The 17,661-nt window shown below is 39.3% G+C and overlaps 1 protein-coding gene across 2 annotated transcripts in view; it reads right to left on the reverse strand.

Moving 5' to 3' along the window:
• LOC143371627 (angiotensin-converting enzyme) overlaps nt 1-15,870 on the reverse strand; it is a 30,540-nt gene extending 14,670 nt beyond the window's left edge. The window contains exon 1 of one of the 2 annotated variants that reach the window (XM_076817022.1): nt 15,726-15,870. The gene's annotated coding sequence lies outside the window, so the exon portion shown is untranslated. Of the gene's footprint in view, nt 1-15,493 lie in introns of both variants that reach the window. The other variant, XM_076817021.1, reaches the window with a different exon arrangement.
• Nucleotides 15,871-17,661: the final 1,791 nt, after the last annotated feature.

A 17,661-nucleotide genomic window follows, 5' to 3' on the forward strand; every position in this document is an offset into this window, starting at 1 on the left:
TTGTTTGTGGCATATTACCCTCAGAACTTGTGGCATATTCACCCACCACCTGGGTAATATGCCACTTTCGAGGACTTTTGTATTTGTACGTTTCTGATTGAACTATAAAACTTACATATCTCTACTTATTAGTCAATACACAGTATTAGTTACACTTTCATATGGTTTTATCTTTTTCCCTGTATTTATTTATACTTGCGAAATATCGCGTTTCTAGGTTAACTGTGACATATTCCCCCGAATGACCCTACCTAGTCCGAAAACGCTACCCAGCATCGGATTCTTTAGACATTTCTGAAGAAGAAACCATTCAGGAAAAGTGTTGAAACGGTTTCTAACTCGAACTGATAGAGAAAATATCCATCGGCAACGTGTACACGGTGTTTTGCCGCCTGGCGGCCATTGCTCGCCTGGGGCGACTCATCAGGGCCGTCGCTACGCGTAATTGACGCCGATGTTACTGTTCAGTAGGCACCGACATTCTATATGGATCATCCTTATTTTTTTCATGTATTCGTAGATACTATTCACGGATTTAAACAAACTTTTCCCGATCAGTCTCAGTTTTAAACAATTTCGATCTTCAATGCATGAATACCTACGTATGACTTGTTAATATGGAACCGTATAAAAACAAACACAATTGTTTATGAATTTACAAGATTTTTATAATTATGATTTGACCAGATTTAGAACACTTTTCCAAATATGGTAATAGTTGAAACTCAACCCTTTCGCTACGGCGGTCCGGTCTGATCAAGCAAATCGTTTGATTGGAAATGAAACAGTGGATCACTGGCCCAGACTAATCTATACCCAGATTAATCGGCGTTCGTATGTGCGGGTTGTTTCGTGGATACCGGATATATCCGGCCTTCGTCTCTGCGGGTTGGTTCGTGGATACTGGATATATCCGGCGTTTGTCTGTGCAGATTGCTTCATGGGTAAAACAGTATTTGAAGCCAACGCGAAGCCTATATAAGTATTACTTAGGCATCTTTTTTTAATAAATTCATTATTCAATATTTCTGAAACACAGTATGAGATACGAAAGTAATATACATTTTTGAGGTTTAGGGAAGACGGAAAAGTAAGAGTTCGTAGGTATCGCCCTTTCAATATACAGTATTGTCTCGTTAGCGGCTCAATTTGGTGTACACGTTACGGACTTTTCGCTATCCCCACCACTTCTGCCTCACTCTTGTCCGGCGAAGGTGAGAGCGAGATGGAACGAGAGAGAGTCAGGGGCACTGGAAGCGAGCGAAGACGGTAGGAGACAGACGACGTGTTGATGTTTTGTCTCGCTCCCTCCTTCTGATGCCTGACACTCCGTCCTTTGCGTGCGCGACGGGCGTGTGCAATGGTCGTGAGCAGTTAACGTCGACACGAAAACCGCTTCTGTGTGAGCATAATGCAGGCTCGGCTCAAGTCTCTTTTGCGCCCTAGGCGAACTTGTCAAATTGCACCCTTTATTATATTCCATTTATTTGAACTTATTGATGACCTTACGCTGCATTTTTATTCGTAGTTTAAAACAATTGCAGTACAATTTGTAGTGCAAAATGGTATTTTCATTGTTAATATTGTTGAAAATAAATTTTTAAATAAAATACTACAAATTGTACTGCAACTGTTTTAAATTACGAATAATAATTCAGTGTAAGGTCATCAATAATCTCAAATAAATGTAATATAGTAAAGGGTGCAATTTAACAAGTTCGCCTAGGGCGCAAAAAAACTTGCGTCGGGCCTGCGTTATGCTCGCACAGAAGCGGTCTCGTGCCGACGCTAACTGATCGCGACCATTGCGCACGCCCGTCGCGCACGCAAAGGACGGAGTGTCAGGCATCAGAAGGAGGGAGCGAGAAACGTTGGCACGGAATTAGGGCTCTGATCACGATACGGGCTTAACGCCGGTCCCGACCAGTGAGCCGCTAACGAGACAATACTGTACATATAAACACTGCTTGACATCTCTCCCGAGCGCGCGATACAATCAGTAAATAATAATTATCTTGAAATGCTCTGGTCTTCTAAGTCAGAACTCAGTTTTGTCTTCAAAATCATTCGAGTCAGTCGTGCTAAGCAGTCCAGAAAGTCTTCCTTTGCATCGAATAAAACGTGTGCTACGACAAGCTGAGAATTACAGTGTATCTATGAATACATGAAAAAAAAATAAGGATGATACATATAGAAAGTCGATGTCCACTGAAACGGTACCATCGGCGTCGATTACGCGTAGCGACGGCCCTGACGAGTCGCGCCAGGCGAGCAATGGCCGCCAGGCGGCAAAACACCGTGAACGCGTTGCCGATGGATATTTTCTCTACCAGTTCGAGTTAAAAACCGTTCCCACACTTTTCCTGGATGGAAATGTCCTTCTTCAGAAATGCTACTGAATCCGATGCTAGGTAGCTTTTCGGGCTAGGTAAACAATTTTTCGTAAAAATCCAAAAATATTACGTGGAAACCATGCACTTCGACACTTTTTCAAACTTTGATGGTCATTTACAACAATTCAAAACATTCAAATTTAATAACTATATACACTGATGTATTTAGGCAACTCTCCTCTATCTTTTCAGACTAAGTTGAACTTTCTAGCGTTCTTAGTTTTCACGCAATACCTCACTTTTGCTCAAAATCGTATTTTTTTTACAAAAGCTCACGTTTTTCAAAAACTGAGGGTGGTAGAGCAATTCTGCTGGCGGATTCGTATTCAGGGCGAAAAACTCTACAAATGCCACCCAGTGGATATTGCGGAACAGAAAGAAAAGTTTCATTTTGTTGGACTGTGTAATTACGATCATAAACGCTGTTACGAGATACCTATTATTGGTCTTTTGTCACACGATTGAAATTTATGTGGATATACTGTTAAAAGAAAAGTTACCTGAACGCACTGAAAAGTGTCGTAAACTCAGCTAATTAACGATCAACTAAAAATGGGCCCATTTTTTTAAACGATATGCCACATGTATTCAGTGTTTCTTTTGTCGTGTTTACTTATAATATCACCTTTATTAGATTTACTTTTTTCTCTCATGGCTTATTAGTATTAAAAATCTTTCAGTAAATTCAGTTCCACCAAAATCGTATTTGATAATTTCATAACATATTTTGCGATGAATCTGTGGTTGTGATATTATAGTACATACATGTTTCTGTCGCATAAAACATATTCGATTGCATATGCAAGAAAAAGTATTGATTGACAAGCACTAACAAGAACAGCTACCAGCTCTCCGTCAATAAAGAATACAATTTAAATCTGTGTGTGTGTACAAGGATAAAAAATGTATTGAGAGTCGGTCGAGTCGTTATATTTCAGATCTGAGACGCAAGAGCGCGTTAAGGTCCAGAACACTTGCTTTTCTAGAAGTCAAACAGTTGACTGAATAGCGTCACAACCACGGTGTAATAGACAGGTGTTCCGACTCTGTACCTTTTACCCTAGCGATTTTGTGTGCCGATTTCTGTTTAGTTCCCCTGGCCGCCGCGAGAGGCTTCGTGATTTAGAAGGCATATACATATGTGTTAATGAGATTGGCGTAGTAGAGATTTTAATGGTATTACTGGGCTTGCCAGAAAAATCCAACACGTAATGGAGGGGGAACATGCCACGCATGCGCGCGATGACGCTGTCATTTGACTGAACCATGGCGTCGATTGGTTTGACATTCCCCTTCCACTACGAGTAGGAATTCCATACCAGGCCTGTATATATATGTAAATGCCTTTACAACAGCCACGAAATCTGCCGGCCACCAGAAGAACTAGGACGAAAAAGTCACACATTCTGGACAGGAGTTGGAACACCTGTCTATTACCCCGTGGTTACAACGCTTCTTTCTGTGTTTTCCGCGATTTACAGGTTACAGAAGGTAAGTGGACGCTACATTTAACCTCTTTTATCAAACAATGGTGTACAGGATCGTATTTTAAATATACTTCTAAGTTAATTTTCGTTTAATATTTCAGGTAATAAGATAGTAGAGGTATTTAGGGACAATACAGCAAAAGTATTTGGTCATATTAACCTTTCCTTGCGAAGCTAAGTAGAAGACTACCTCTTCCTGTAGAAAGGAGGAGAGACGGTGGATGTATAATTTGGAGAGATAGCTGACTTTCAAATTAAGGAGGAGAAACAGGGCCGTTTCTAGCGGGGGTGCAGAAGGTGCCCCCGCAACAACCCAGGAACGGCCCTGATGAGAGATGACTCACTTTCTAAATTTTTATTCTATCAGTTGAGGGGGAATCACCACTGTGACGGCCATTTTTAATATATTAATTAATCTTCTAGACCCCTCACGCGCGCTAGTAGGATGTGTAACTATGGAACAGCAGGTCCGAAATCAAATTTCTTTTTTTTTATAAACTATATAAGTGTAGTTTCCGTTGCACGTACCGATGTTTAAACAAATTATTTTTGTAAAAATGGTGCACTTTAGAAGAAAAAGTTTCGAAAATCCGCGAATCAGATCGACAGTTTTTCCAGCGTATTTAAAAAAATTTGTTTTCGATCAAAACAAAGGCATCGAGAGCTCTATATTTTATTAAACGCGCAGCTTCCGATTTCAAGCGTATTTTCACTCTGAAAACATTGTATCAAACTATCGTATTACCGCATCTAACCTACTGCTCCGTAATATACTATCCCTTATGTGCTAAAGATTTCAGGTATCTGGAAAGGATGCAGCACCTATTTCTACGCTTTGCCGCATTTAATAGGGGAACTCCTATGAGCTGTACTGAACATGATTACGGGGCTATGCGTACCGAACTTGGGCTGCTAGACATGTGATCACTTTAAGTTATGTGACATGCTTCCTATATAACATCTTAAATACCCGAATCGCCTTATGGATTTACTGGGTTCTATCAATTTGTGTGCGATGTCGCGTAACATACGTCGTAAGCTCTACTTTCGAATAGGCTGTCCTAAATCTCATTACGGTACGCGTGACCCCATTTATAGATGCTGCGAAACGGCGAACTCTTTCTTCTCCTGTTTAGACCTTTTTAATGGGTCGCTTCAACGACTCAAGGCGCAAGTGATTACTGAGCTAGAGCGTAAACTACCATAGCGTTATTGTTACTTTTACCTTTGCTATTACTATTTTTCCTCTCTTTTTTCTGATTTTTTTTTTCAATAGAAAATCAAACCACATCTCTATGTTTTTATGTATATATCTCTTTCTTTTTTGTTTAAGGCAGTTTTTTATGTATATATCTTATTCTATGTTCTACTCTTGTGTACATGCCGTGAAACGACTATGTGCATATTTTTCTCGTCCGTCATATAGGCTTATTATTACAGACTGTCTCTTACTTACAAGGGGAGGACACCATGTGGTAGACACCGATGTTGATGAGCCTTGGCGCGATGGATCTATATCGAAAATAAGTAAATAGGTGTCCGAGCGTTTCTGCCAATGGGCCTTAATAATAGAGATATTTACATGGATATTATTAAAAATTTCATAGTGGCCGTGGGGTTTTAGTGGGTAAAAATCCGACACTACCCAGGCGCCCGCGGGAGATTCCCTTCTGGAGGCGTCGGGGTGCCTTTTGAAGATGTCTCCACGTTAAAACTTTATACATTTTTTTCTTAATTATTTTTTTCTATAATTTTTTTTTAATTTGGGGAAATCTCCAAAACGCATCCCGACTCCATCAGAGGGGAATCTCCCGGGGGCGCCAGGGTAACATGGGATTTTTACCCATTAAAACCCCACGGCCACTATGAAATTTTTAATAATTTCCATGTAAATATATCTATTAAGGCCCATTGGCAGAAATGCTCGCACACCTATTTATTTATTTTCGATATAGATCCATCGTGCCAAGGCTCATAAAAATCGGTGTCTACCACATGGTGTCCTCCCCTTGTTAGCTATGTTTTTTTTGTAACTAAAGGGTGCGTCCCGTAAAATAAATAAATAAATAAATAAAACATCCGTACGTGCAATGGAAACTACACTAATATAGTTTGTAAAAAAAATGAAATTTGATTTCGGAGCTGCTGTTCCATAGTTACACATCCTACTAGCACGCGTGAGGGGTCTAGAAGATTAATTAATATATTAAAATATACGCATATTTTTCTACTGATTCTTTTTATAGTCTCGTCAGACATTGTACTAAAGGTAAGTAACAAAAATATTATATGATAAAAATGGCTTACTTTTCCGGCCTTCACAGTGGTGTTCCCCCTAAAATTTACAATATTTTACGAGGAAATATAAATTAAAAATAAATTGAATTCATAACGAACATGCTAGATGCATTACATTATTAATTTTATAGACCTAATCTATTCCTTCAGATATTATTCCTATATTAATTGTTTTCAATTTCTTGTTTCACAAGATGCTAATCATATATGTCCGAAAATCAGGATCAATTAGAGGACAATGGACGATACAAAATTTAACAGAAGCCATTAGAAGAATTGAAAACGGAGAACTTCGAGCCAATGAAGCTTCTCGACATTATGGGATACCTTCCACAAGTTTTCGGCGGAAGAGGCAGTCAAATAATTTTGAGAAGGTATCGCTTGGCCCCCAAGGAATTCTGAGTCGTAACAACGAAAAAAGACTAGTTGCACACATTCAATGTCTTCAGGAAGCTGGTTTTGCTGCCGATAAGACAACAGTCAGGAGTACAGCATTTGCATTCGCTGAAATATTAGGGATTCAGCACAAATTCAATAGGAAATCTAGATTAACAGGCTATAATTGGCTTATTTCCTTTTTGAACAGGAATAAGGAACTCTCCATTAGACAGGCCGAAGGCTTGTCACTAACTCGAGCTACAGGCATGAATAAGAAAGAAGTAGCTGATTTTTTCAAATTGCTCACTAAAATATATGATGAGCATAATTTTTACACGAAACCAGGAAACATATTCAATGTCGACGAAACCGGTTGTCAATTAAATAACAATCCTGGAGAAGTATTAGCGATGAAAGGGTGAAAAGATGTACAATGTTTGACTTCAGGTGAAAGAGGGGAAAACGTCTCAGTCATAGCATGTTGCAATGCTGAGGGTGTTTTCCTTCCCCCTTCGCTGATAATAAAAGGGGTTAGAGAAGTTTCTGGAATAGAGATTGGGCTTCCTTCAGGTTCAAAAGTGTACATGAATCGAAAGTCGTCCTACATCTTTTCAGAAATATTTTACCAGTGGTTGGTAGTAGAGCTGTTACTACCCTACCCGTCGGGTACTCGGGTACCCGTGAGATATCCGGGTAGACAAAAATTACCCGTGAGATACCCGGTTGGACAAAAATTACCCGGCTACCCGGATAAACCGCCACGGATGCGGGCATCTGTCGCCGGAGCCCGGGGACACGGGGGGCTTCTTCCGGCAAGGTCGAACGTAGAAACTGCTACCGCGAGATAGGTGGGCAGGGAAGGGCACACATATCGGAGCGAAAAATCGACCACTCGAACGCTCGACAGCAGCACGCATACAAATCAAGGACCCACGGGTAGTGGTGACCGACTAACGTCGATGGACGACGGGGGCGCTGGCGCGCGCTTGGGATTAGTAGCACAGAGTGACGCATTATGCGAGGGAACTAACTTGGGTACGGCACCGGAATATCTGGTCATAGGTTAACATCAACGCTTAGGACAGTCCCGCGAGACTGAGTTAGCTACAGAGCAACGGCGCAGGAAACGGCCAATGACTCGTACACTCGCTCGAGAGGATGCGTGTAGGACCCTGTTCGAAGCTAGGATAGATCGGCGCATCCTCCATGACAAGCGGACTCGCGAGTAAGACCTCTCCGTCGGCATGCGGCAAACAAGTAGTCCGGGCCTACAAAAAGCCGACGCGACGTCAGAAATCGAGGAAACCACCCTGTCGGGTTAAGGAGATGCCTTTTGGTAATGCAAGTCCGTTAGGACATGTTTCTCCCTTTGTGGCCTCTGCGCATCACGCCACTCCGACACACGTATAAACTAAACTAAACTACCCAGGGAGACAGAAATTACCCGGCTACCCGGGTATGTGTTAGCATCACCGATTTTAAGGGTAAGATCGGGGACGGACGGCTCCACGCTGTCCTGCCTTCGATGGTTTATGACTGGGACTTAGGCTGCATGTGTTCCTGAATGGGGGTACATGAGACTAAACAGTCCTGGCGACGGGTGATAGCTGGCGACCACTTTGGGTCTTCCAACTATCAGGTGTCGAAGGAATGCTCGTTTGAATGTAGAGAGAGAGAGTTTTGTTATGGCAAACAGCCTGACACCGTATTGCCAAAGAATAGGTACTCTGTTCCTGGAGGATCTGGCCACGGAGTGGGGAAGGCTATGCCTTCTGGTATGCGAACTGTGAGAGACCGCTCAGTCCTTACCCCAGAACTGTCCTGGATCGAGCCTCGTTGCTACCCTTAGAAAGTAATTTCTAACATATGCATGACATACCCGAGTAAATGAGTTAGTTGAGAGTTCCGATTTGACAGCCTATCCTCTTTCGGCTAACATCACTAATAAACGGAATAAACTTCAAGCAATTAAATGTGATATTGTCTGCGCGTTATGATTATGAAATTATGACTATGATACCTCGAACGTCTTTTGATCAGATTGTAAAAATTGCGAACTGTTGACGTTCGTAAGATTCCTATTTATCCCCAACGGCGCATTTTATGACAGATAATTGGGAGCTAAAAAGTTTCACATTTTCCACGCATGATATACATAGTTATACAGCAGCGCCGGTCAGGCTATCGTTTCCAGGGCAAGGGCAGCCGCTATTGCCCAGGGCAAACGCTGTGGGCAAAGCTCCGAGCAGTGACGTCAGCTATCGTTACTGCGGAGTGGGGAGGAATGGTTGTGGCGGGAGTACAGGCTCGTAGATGCGTGTATCTGTACCTTATTGCCCGGGGAGGCGTGTCTTCCCCGCCGCCAGCGAGTGTTTGCCCCGGGCTGTCTGACCGGTTGCTCTATCGGGCAACTCCTGAACAGCACTGTTATACAAGGACGACATACCGCCGAAAACATCACAGCCGTTATAATAGGAAATAGGAATGTAGCAAGGTGGAACATTACAAATAAATTAATTGCTGTGGTGCATGACAATGCAAGTAACATGAATGCATCAGCAAATTTATTAGAGAATTTTTTTTTTTTTTTTTTCCTGTGTTTTTACACAGGATGGCGTTTCAAGCACTTTGCTTATATTGCCCAACGAACATTAGTCATTCATTAATCCCTCCTCTCTCCTTCGGGTCCCAGCAGCAGCAGATTAGAGAATTTAATATACGGCATTTCGTGTACTGCACATAATTTACAGTTATTCATAAAAGGCGCCCTTCATAATCGTAACGCGCTCACAATACCACGTTCAATTGCCTGAAGTTCATTACTGATATTAGCCGAAAATGATCGAAAGTCGAAAGACGATCGGCTGTCAAATCGGAATTCTCAACTATCTCATTTACTCGGGTGTCTCATGGGTATCCGGGAAATTATGTCTACCCTTGGGTCTCATCGAGTACCCGGGTACCCAGCCAAAAGAGTAGCTCTAGTTGGTAGAGCATTTCACACCACGGAAACCACCTGGCAAAGTACTTCTTATAATGGATGGGCCCATCAATGTTGTATAGAAATGCTCGATTTTGCTGCTGCCCATGACATAATTTTAGTGTGCTTACCTAATCATACGACGCAAGCTCTCCAGCCTCTGGACAGATCCTGTTTCAAGCCTTTTAAGACTTTTTATAAAAAAAACAAACACAAGCGTGGATGAATCATCATCAAAAACAAATTAAAAAAGTACATGCTGGCACTCTCAAAAAGTGCTACATTGGAGAATGCAGTCAATGGCTTAAAAGCGACAGGAATATTCCCTCTGAACGTAACTGTGATTCCAGAGCATTTCTTTAACATATCAAATACCTCTTCATTTACTATTGAAGCCACAGATACCAGCAGAACAGTAAATTTGTCGAATCATGTCTCGCAGATTGCCCAGTCATCTGCAGTTACAGCTTCTTCTCAACCAGAAGCAGTAAATGTATCAGCAAGCTAGCCACTTATTCAACAAATAGCTAACATTGAAATTCCTTCATGCAGCAAAAATTTTGTAAGTACTAAAAATACATTTCATAATACGAGCCCCCCAAGACATCTGCACAAAATCAGCCCAGTACCAAAATTGGAACAGTAAGGGCAAAATCGACGAAAGCAATCCGCTAGGATTCTTGACAAAGAATTTATACAAAAGAAGAAACAAGCAATTAAAAGAAAATCGATCGAGGGTGAAAATAAATTTGAAGCCACAAACTAATCAACAAAGAAGAAACAGAAAATACAAATAAAAGTTGAAAATCCAGTAAATGATCTTCGAGTGAATCCTCTTGAACCCTCATTACAAAACGAAGAAGATTATTGCGTAGAATGTTTTGAAAATTATTTCAAAACAACTAAAAAGGTTGACTGGCTAAGATGAATTATTTGCAATAAATGAATGCACGAAACATGTACAATGTATGGTGATAGATGTAATAGTTGCGGTCGAATAGAAAAATTCCATGCTCACCATAAAGGGAAAAAATGAGTGTTTGTCTATTTTTTGTACAATTATTAAAATAAAGTTTTTGTTCATTTATTTTATTTGTTCACTTTTGTATTCCTTTGCTTTGCTAATCGTCAGTAAGTAATTCAGTTTTTGTTTGATGTGTTCTTTCAATAAAAAAATATATAAAAAACTTTTTACATTAAACTGTTTTGTTTAAAGTACAAAAACACATCGAAATTGTAGTAAAAGAAAATAATTCTTTTTTAGTTTTTAGTGCATTTTAAATAAAATCGTTTAACTTAAAGTTTTTTTATATATTTTTTATTTTTTTACTTTTTAGTGTTTTTGTTTTACTATTTGTACGCGTTTGCTTTTTTCGATGAATTTTTGTATTTACGGAAATTTTGATGCGACTAGCGACCTGAACGTAGCGACTTTTTGTCGTTTTGGAGAAGATCGCGAGTGGCTGATTTCAAGTCGTTTGGATTTGTAGTTATATGATATATTTATTGATAACTGGGTAATTTTTCAAACGCCTCGAAGGTTTTTTTTCATAATTTTGTATTGTCATCCAAACTACGTACGGCTGCAAAGTTTCAAGTCTATTGGATAGTTGGAAGTGGGTTAAAATTGAATTACAGGATTTGAACCACCTCTCCTAACGACGAAGACTGAAAGGTAGTCAGATGCTATGACTTCAGTATTCAACCCGATTTTCAGCAAATATCGACCAGTTTTTCCGAATCGGCATAAAATTCTGAACATATTAGGTTCATTCTGATAAAATAAATAATATCAATATTAGTTTAATAGCCATTTTAAATTAGGTCGACGCGCGTCTCCCGGATTTACCCTATTATCTAAAACGGTGTATTATTATAATTAGGTGTTAATATAGTGATTACTCTGCACCTTGCCATTTATATGGTTGCACAATATACATGCATGTGTACTTAATTATGCTATTTTTGTAATGCGTAAAAGACGGTTAATCAATTAATTAATTTTTTATTCTCATGACACAGTGATGTATCCATCCTCACTAAGAGATTCATATACATACATCTTACATATACAAACAACATTCTGCCAGTTGTAACATTATCTATGAGGTCATTCTATAAATGTCATCTTTAATTCTACATAATTAAACAAATGAACCTTACATTTTCTAAAGGATTGTTAGAACGAAATCGATAAACTTGCCGATGAACTGGGTCGTCATTCTGAACATTTCTCCTTAAACTTTTTGGCGATTGGCTTTGGTTTGCGAGATATTCGCAAAAAACTTTATTTAACACTAGAATTACCAAGTTTAACACATACATCGGTTCGCTACCATGCTTTAAGATGGGTCCTCACCAGCGAACAGTTCGCGAACGCTGATGGAGACGCACCTTTACGCGCCCGCGAGCGAGCGCGCGCCCCCTGCCCGAATGTAGTCCCAACCAATACTACTACCGTCGGCTGAAAAACAGATTTCAATATATTATGCCGAAAGTTTTTTTATTAATATCTCCGAATCTAAAGCCCAGCCCCAAAAACTTTAAAGGAAAACGTTGTTCAAAATGACGACCTTGACAACATATGTGAAGGTCATCGAAATCGGCGAGGGCCCAGTTCATCGGCAAGTTTACCACAAAATCAAATGTTAACAGCAGAAATTTACAGCTAACAATTACAAACAATTACACGCAACATTAACCAAGAAACGCCCATCTCGAATGAATAAAAAAGGAATATTTTCCCACTATGATAATACTTGACCATATAAAGCAAAAACAATATTAGACAAAGTTAAGAGTATATTGGGAACCATTATCTCATCGTTCCTCTTCTCCAGGTGTACCCCCTACAGATTTTCAGTTATCCTAAAATTGGAGTTAGATAAAGGGTACAAAATTTAACACAATGGAGGATTTGAAGAAACCAGTAACTCGATATTTTGCACTAAAAGTATATTTTTAAAAGGAATCCAACAATTATCAGAATAGTACGATATGATCTTAGAAAATAATGGACATCATACCATTGATTAACAAACACGGTGAATACTACTTTTTAATATTGTCAAGTTGCATAAATGCAAATGTCGTTATTTTTCGTATGATCTGATACAATTCTTATTCTAAAAACTTATTGTCAAGTCCATATACTGCGTCACCACAGCCCTACACTTTTCCGATTCTCCCACTCTTTCTGTGAGAGTACGTTCTAAAATCTGTCCTGATTTTCCACCACCTTTTCTATTCCAAAATTCCTCAAAACCCAAGGCTAACAGTTATTCTAAAGATAGGTCCAGACTGCTCATGTGGCTATTGAGGCTTGTCGTTACAGCTGCCAAATACTTGATATTCAAACCGAGTAAAACTCGTTTTTTTTTTTAACCAAAGTACTCAATTATCCAAGTAATACTTCAAATAGCTTGAATATTAGAACAAGCTTAACAAAATTTGATCTTCTTCTAATAATTTGTGTGGTTTGCTGCATACAAGCTACTTGCTCTGAATCTTTTCGAGCTATTGCATCAATTTGAAGTCTCTCAAAAAATTGTATCCAACAATAACAATTATTACTTAATAAGGATAGTTATTTGATTTAAGGCTTAAGTATATATTTTGAACCATCCAAATTATCGAATACATACTAGCCGCTCACTATTCATAATTGATGGGTCGGATCAGTGTTAGGAGCGATGGGGCCGCAGTGAATGGAGGGGGAAACATCTACAGGAGTGGTGGTTATGTGTGCATGAACTGCGCCTGCGTCATTCACGCACACATTGCCACCGCTCCTGTAGGTGTTTTCCCCTCCATCACTGCGGCCCCACCGCTCCGAACTCTGGGTCAGATGCAATAAGGGGACTAGCGCTCGAAAATGGGAAAAATTATTGTCCAATCGCTAAGAAAGATTGGAAAATTAAATGTTGTTAAACTGAATTTTAAAAAATATAGTGTTGTAAAGCTCGTCACGACACAAATTTGTTCTGTTTACAGTTTGTTTATCCAATCATTACTATTCGAGCTAAAAATTATAAACAAAAAATTGTTCATCATCCAAAATCATTATTTCTTTAAACATAAATTGCGATAACTTGAGTAAACATTAACGGATCGTTATGAAACTTAAAACATAACTTCAGAAAACACTAGCGAAGCCGTAAAATGTATGTACAAAACCCTCATGTTATAATTAAGAAGTAATACTGGACATAACCCATGTTTTTCAACGTTCACCGTTAAAAGTATCAAGGCAATTTTGAGGTACATAAAACTTGCAGCGAATTTTTTTATGTTTATAATTTTTAGCTCAATTAGTAATGATTGGATAAACAAACTGTAAATAGAAAAAGTGTGTGTCGTGACGATTTACAACACTATATTTTTTTAAATTCAGTTTAACAACATTTAATTTTCCCATTTTCAAGCGCTAGTCCCCTTATTGCATCCGACCCTTCAATTGATACCCAATAATTTTAACCATGGAATTTAAAATCATTATTAATTTTTCAACGTACACAAACATACATATGTACTTACATTAGTAATTATATACAATCAAATACAAAATTATCTAAATATTATATGAATCACAAAAATTTAACTTCCATGCACAATAAACCCTATAGGTACCTACATATTTTACATTTTTTCATTCTTAAGATATAGCAACACTTCTGTACTCGATATATGTAACTATTTTATTCTTATAAGACGCTGGATTAATCGAATAGTTTTAAATGATACTAATAATTTATTGCTTCCCAAGTAGCTCGAAGGGATTTGAGTCATTATTTCAATACGAGCAGCTTGAATGTAAATAAGTCGTTAAAAAGTTAAAGCTGCCATAAAGCTGTCAGAATAATTAAGCTACTTCGACATTCGAGTGTTTAACTTGGTTCAAATGATTTGACCTGCGTTCAGCTTATTATGTTAGAATGAATTCTCAAACTACTTGAGCAGCTCTACTCGCAATGCTTGCGTTGCTCTTCAGGCTCACACCCTAAGCAGGGACACGCAAGCGTTCCCACGACCCCAGAAATTGAGCTGAGCCTATGTTCTCACGAATCGGCTCAGTGCTGGTGCCAGGTACTTTAAAGGAAGGCTCATCATCTTGTGCTCAATGCAAAGAGACACAATATTTTGATCGATAAATAATTTCAAGAAAACCAATAAACAAATGAAACTACGAACAAGGCAAATCGAATTGGGTCTCGCACGAGAATGTGGCTTGTCACAAGCTGCACGAATAGTCCGAGTGAACCCACCTTAACAGTTCTAAATTAAAACCGTAGCAACATTGAAACTGTAGTCGTCAAGTCACCAAAAGAAGCAACATGAAAATAATTTTAATTTTTTGTGCGATATCTATCCATTACAACAGTTTAATCAATGATTCAATTGTACTGACCATAATACTGATTGTACAGACTATTTTCATTCTGGTTTTCCATTTTCTACTGACCTGCATTCAAGATTGAAAAGATCTTATTAAAGAGTGGCAACAAAAAATTTATTGACTTCGGATCTACGATATTTTGTTTCCTCCATATTTTTTACAATATCCAAACAAACGATTAATTTATTAAATTGCGAAAGATTAAACCTGCGTTGGCAGGGGCGGCTTTAGCATACTTGGCACCCGGGCAAGATTATCATGGCGTCCCTCCAAGGGTACGAAAATCAATTAGCAGACCTTGACTGACTTAAAGTTCGTTGGACAATATAGGACTGGGTCCTGAAACGCCATCTTTTGTAAAAACTGTACAAGAGAGAATAAAAAACCTAACCTCATCAATTAGCAGAACGGATATAAATGAATAAATGCATACAGCGGCGCCCTTACAGATTTAGCACCCTGGGCGGTGGCCCTGTCTGCCCCCCTGCCCCTTAAAGCCGGCCCTGCGCGTTGGATGACTATTAAAAGAACAGATCTACTCTAATAGTGTGATATTACTAACCTTTCCTAGTCGAGCGTCACTTCGCTCGATGTTCACGTTGTGCTTTTTTTTTCTAGCGCCTTTGATGCGTGTGCGATAAAGACCGAATACACGAGAAGGATAAAGAACAAAGAGTAGTGGCACGATGTTTCTTGCGTCTTCGTTGTATTTTTTTAACAAACACTGGTGTATATAGGACACGATCGACTAATGCAGTCTTGTAGATACGCACGATCATGAATCACTAACTCACGTTTATCTTTATGTGGAGCGCACAGCGTATCCCACGTCTACTCTATCACTATTTGTTCAAAGTTCGAAGGAACCAGATTTCTTCGTATCATGCTGCTTTGCTTTAGCGGGGCAGTGTGTTACTGTATGCGTGACGTGACACATAGTCATCGAGAATGCAGTATCACGAAGATCGAACGCTTCCCAACGATTTCGTAATCCTGACTGCATTGAGCTACTTCATATACATAGAACAAACGTATCGTGATCGATAATGTAGAAATCCTGATTAACTTACTGCATTATCGATCCCCCATATTTATGGACAAGTATTTGCAGACTACGGGTGTGTTTCAATCAGGGTTGCCAGATCAGGCTTGATCTTTTGCCGGAGATTTCAATTTCGTTGAGGATTGCAGTCGGACGGTTAAGGAGGGGGGGGGGGGGAGAAAAAAGGGCCAATAAGAAAACAGGCATCTAAAATTCATTATAATAATGACTTCTTATAAGAGAGTAATAATAATAAAAGTATTATGAATATTTATTAAAATTTGTTACAGATTTTTATATATTTTAATTTTTTATAGCATGCAACATCAGCGCAGTGCCAGCGAGTGCCTGCCGAATTCGCTAATATTCTCTATTCTGTCGGAGATATTTATTGTGCCTACCTGAGGCCGGGGACAACGATTCAAAACCTGAGGGTGTGTTGCGATTCACGCATTATGCGCATAGACCGCAGCGCAGTCGCTGCGCGCATTCATAGCGTTCCGTTTCCAACAGCGCATGAACCGCAGTAACGAAGCGGTACGGTTTTCTATGCGTTTGATGCTCGTGAGCTTGCGCGGGAATGTTCAAACTTACTTACAATTAGCTATACAGTTGGATGGATTACGATAAATTTAATTCGAGACGTTTGGACGGTGGTCGAAGCACGCTTCCTAACTACACCGGTTACTTCGTCCTAAGGATCGGCGACCGACTCTTAACGAAATTTGATGGCTTTATTGGTTCCTGGATTTTCTCAATCCGAGTTCATCTATTCTTCTTGAACAGCGATTCCATATTATTGAAAGCGAAGACCATATTTTATGAGTTTTACCCAGCGAGATTTGGTAAGCAGGTGTGTAAATGAAAAATGAATTTATTTATTATCCGCGCCCGGGTTAAATTGAAGGTTTTGAAAGCTATTGAATACAATCACAAGCTCTCATACGTCTTCTGGATTAGAGTATAGCTACAAAGTTAGCATTATAAGAACACGTTTGAAAAACTTAATGCGTGAATTGAAACCAGGGTTGCCAGATCTTCGGCATTCAGCCGGAGTCTTGGGCTGTGTTCCGAATCACGCATACTGCGCATAGACTGCAGGGAAAACCGTTCCGTTTCAGTCTATGCGCGCATTGGTGTCGTTGGTGGCACATAGGATTCCCTAGAATTCTCCCACTTCTAGCGCATGAAACGTGCAGTTTATGCGCGCATGCGTATTTGTCTCTTTACGCCACTTTACGCACGCTTTGAAAAACATGCACCAAATTATGTGGTCCTCTCCTCAAAGTGACAGAAAATGTAACCTACATATATGCTACATGACAATAAATGTTTATTAGATATTTCGTTTTTTTTTACGCTACATTTGCCAACTTTTTATAACTTAACATCCTTCCAAAATATTATTGTTACGCCGCAAAACTTTATGAAATCGGGTATAAGATCAATGTCCGCATTTCTAATCATGTAAGAGTTCCGCTATCGTAAAAATACATTTTTATTATTTATTTGTGCATTAATCGACAAAAAACTTATTAGACGTAATATTTAACCTCCCCTTTACACATAAAACAAACAAGAAGCATTTTGAAAAACATTTTAATCTAATAATAGTCTTTTTAATATCTAGTATAAAATGTCTATTTCTGCTCACGGGCGTGGCCCATTCTCTGCCTACATATCCACGT

The sequence above is a fragment of the Andrena cerasifolii genome, chromosome 7 (assembly GCF_050908995.1).
Source record: "Andrena cerasifolii isolate SP2316 chromosome 7, iyAndCera1_principal, whole genome shotgun sequence".
Taxonomy (NCBI): Eukaryota; Metazoa; Arthropoda; class Insecta; order Hymenoptera; family Andrenidae; genus Andrena; species Andrena cerasifolii.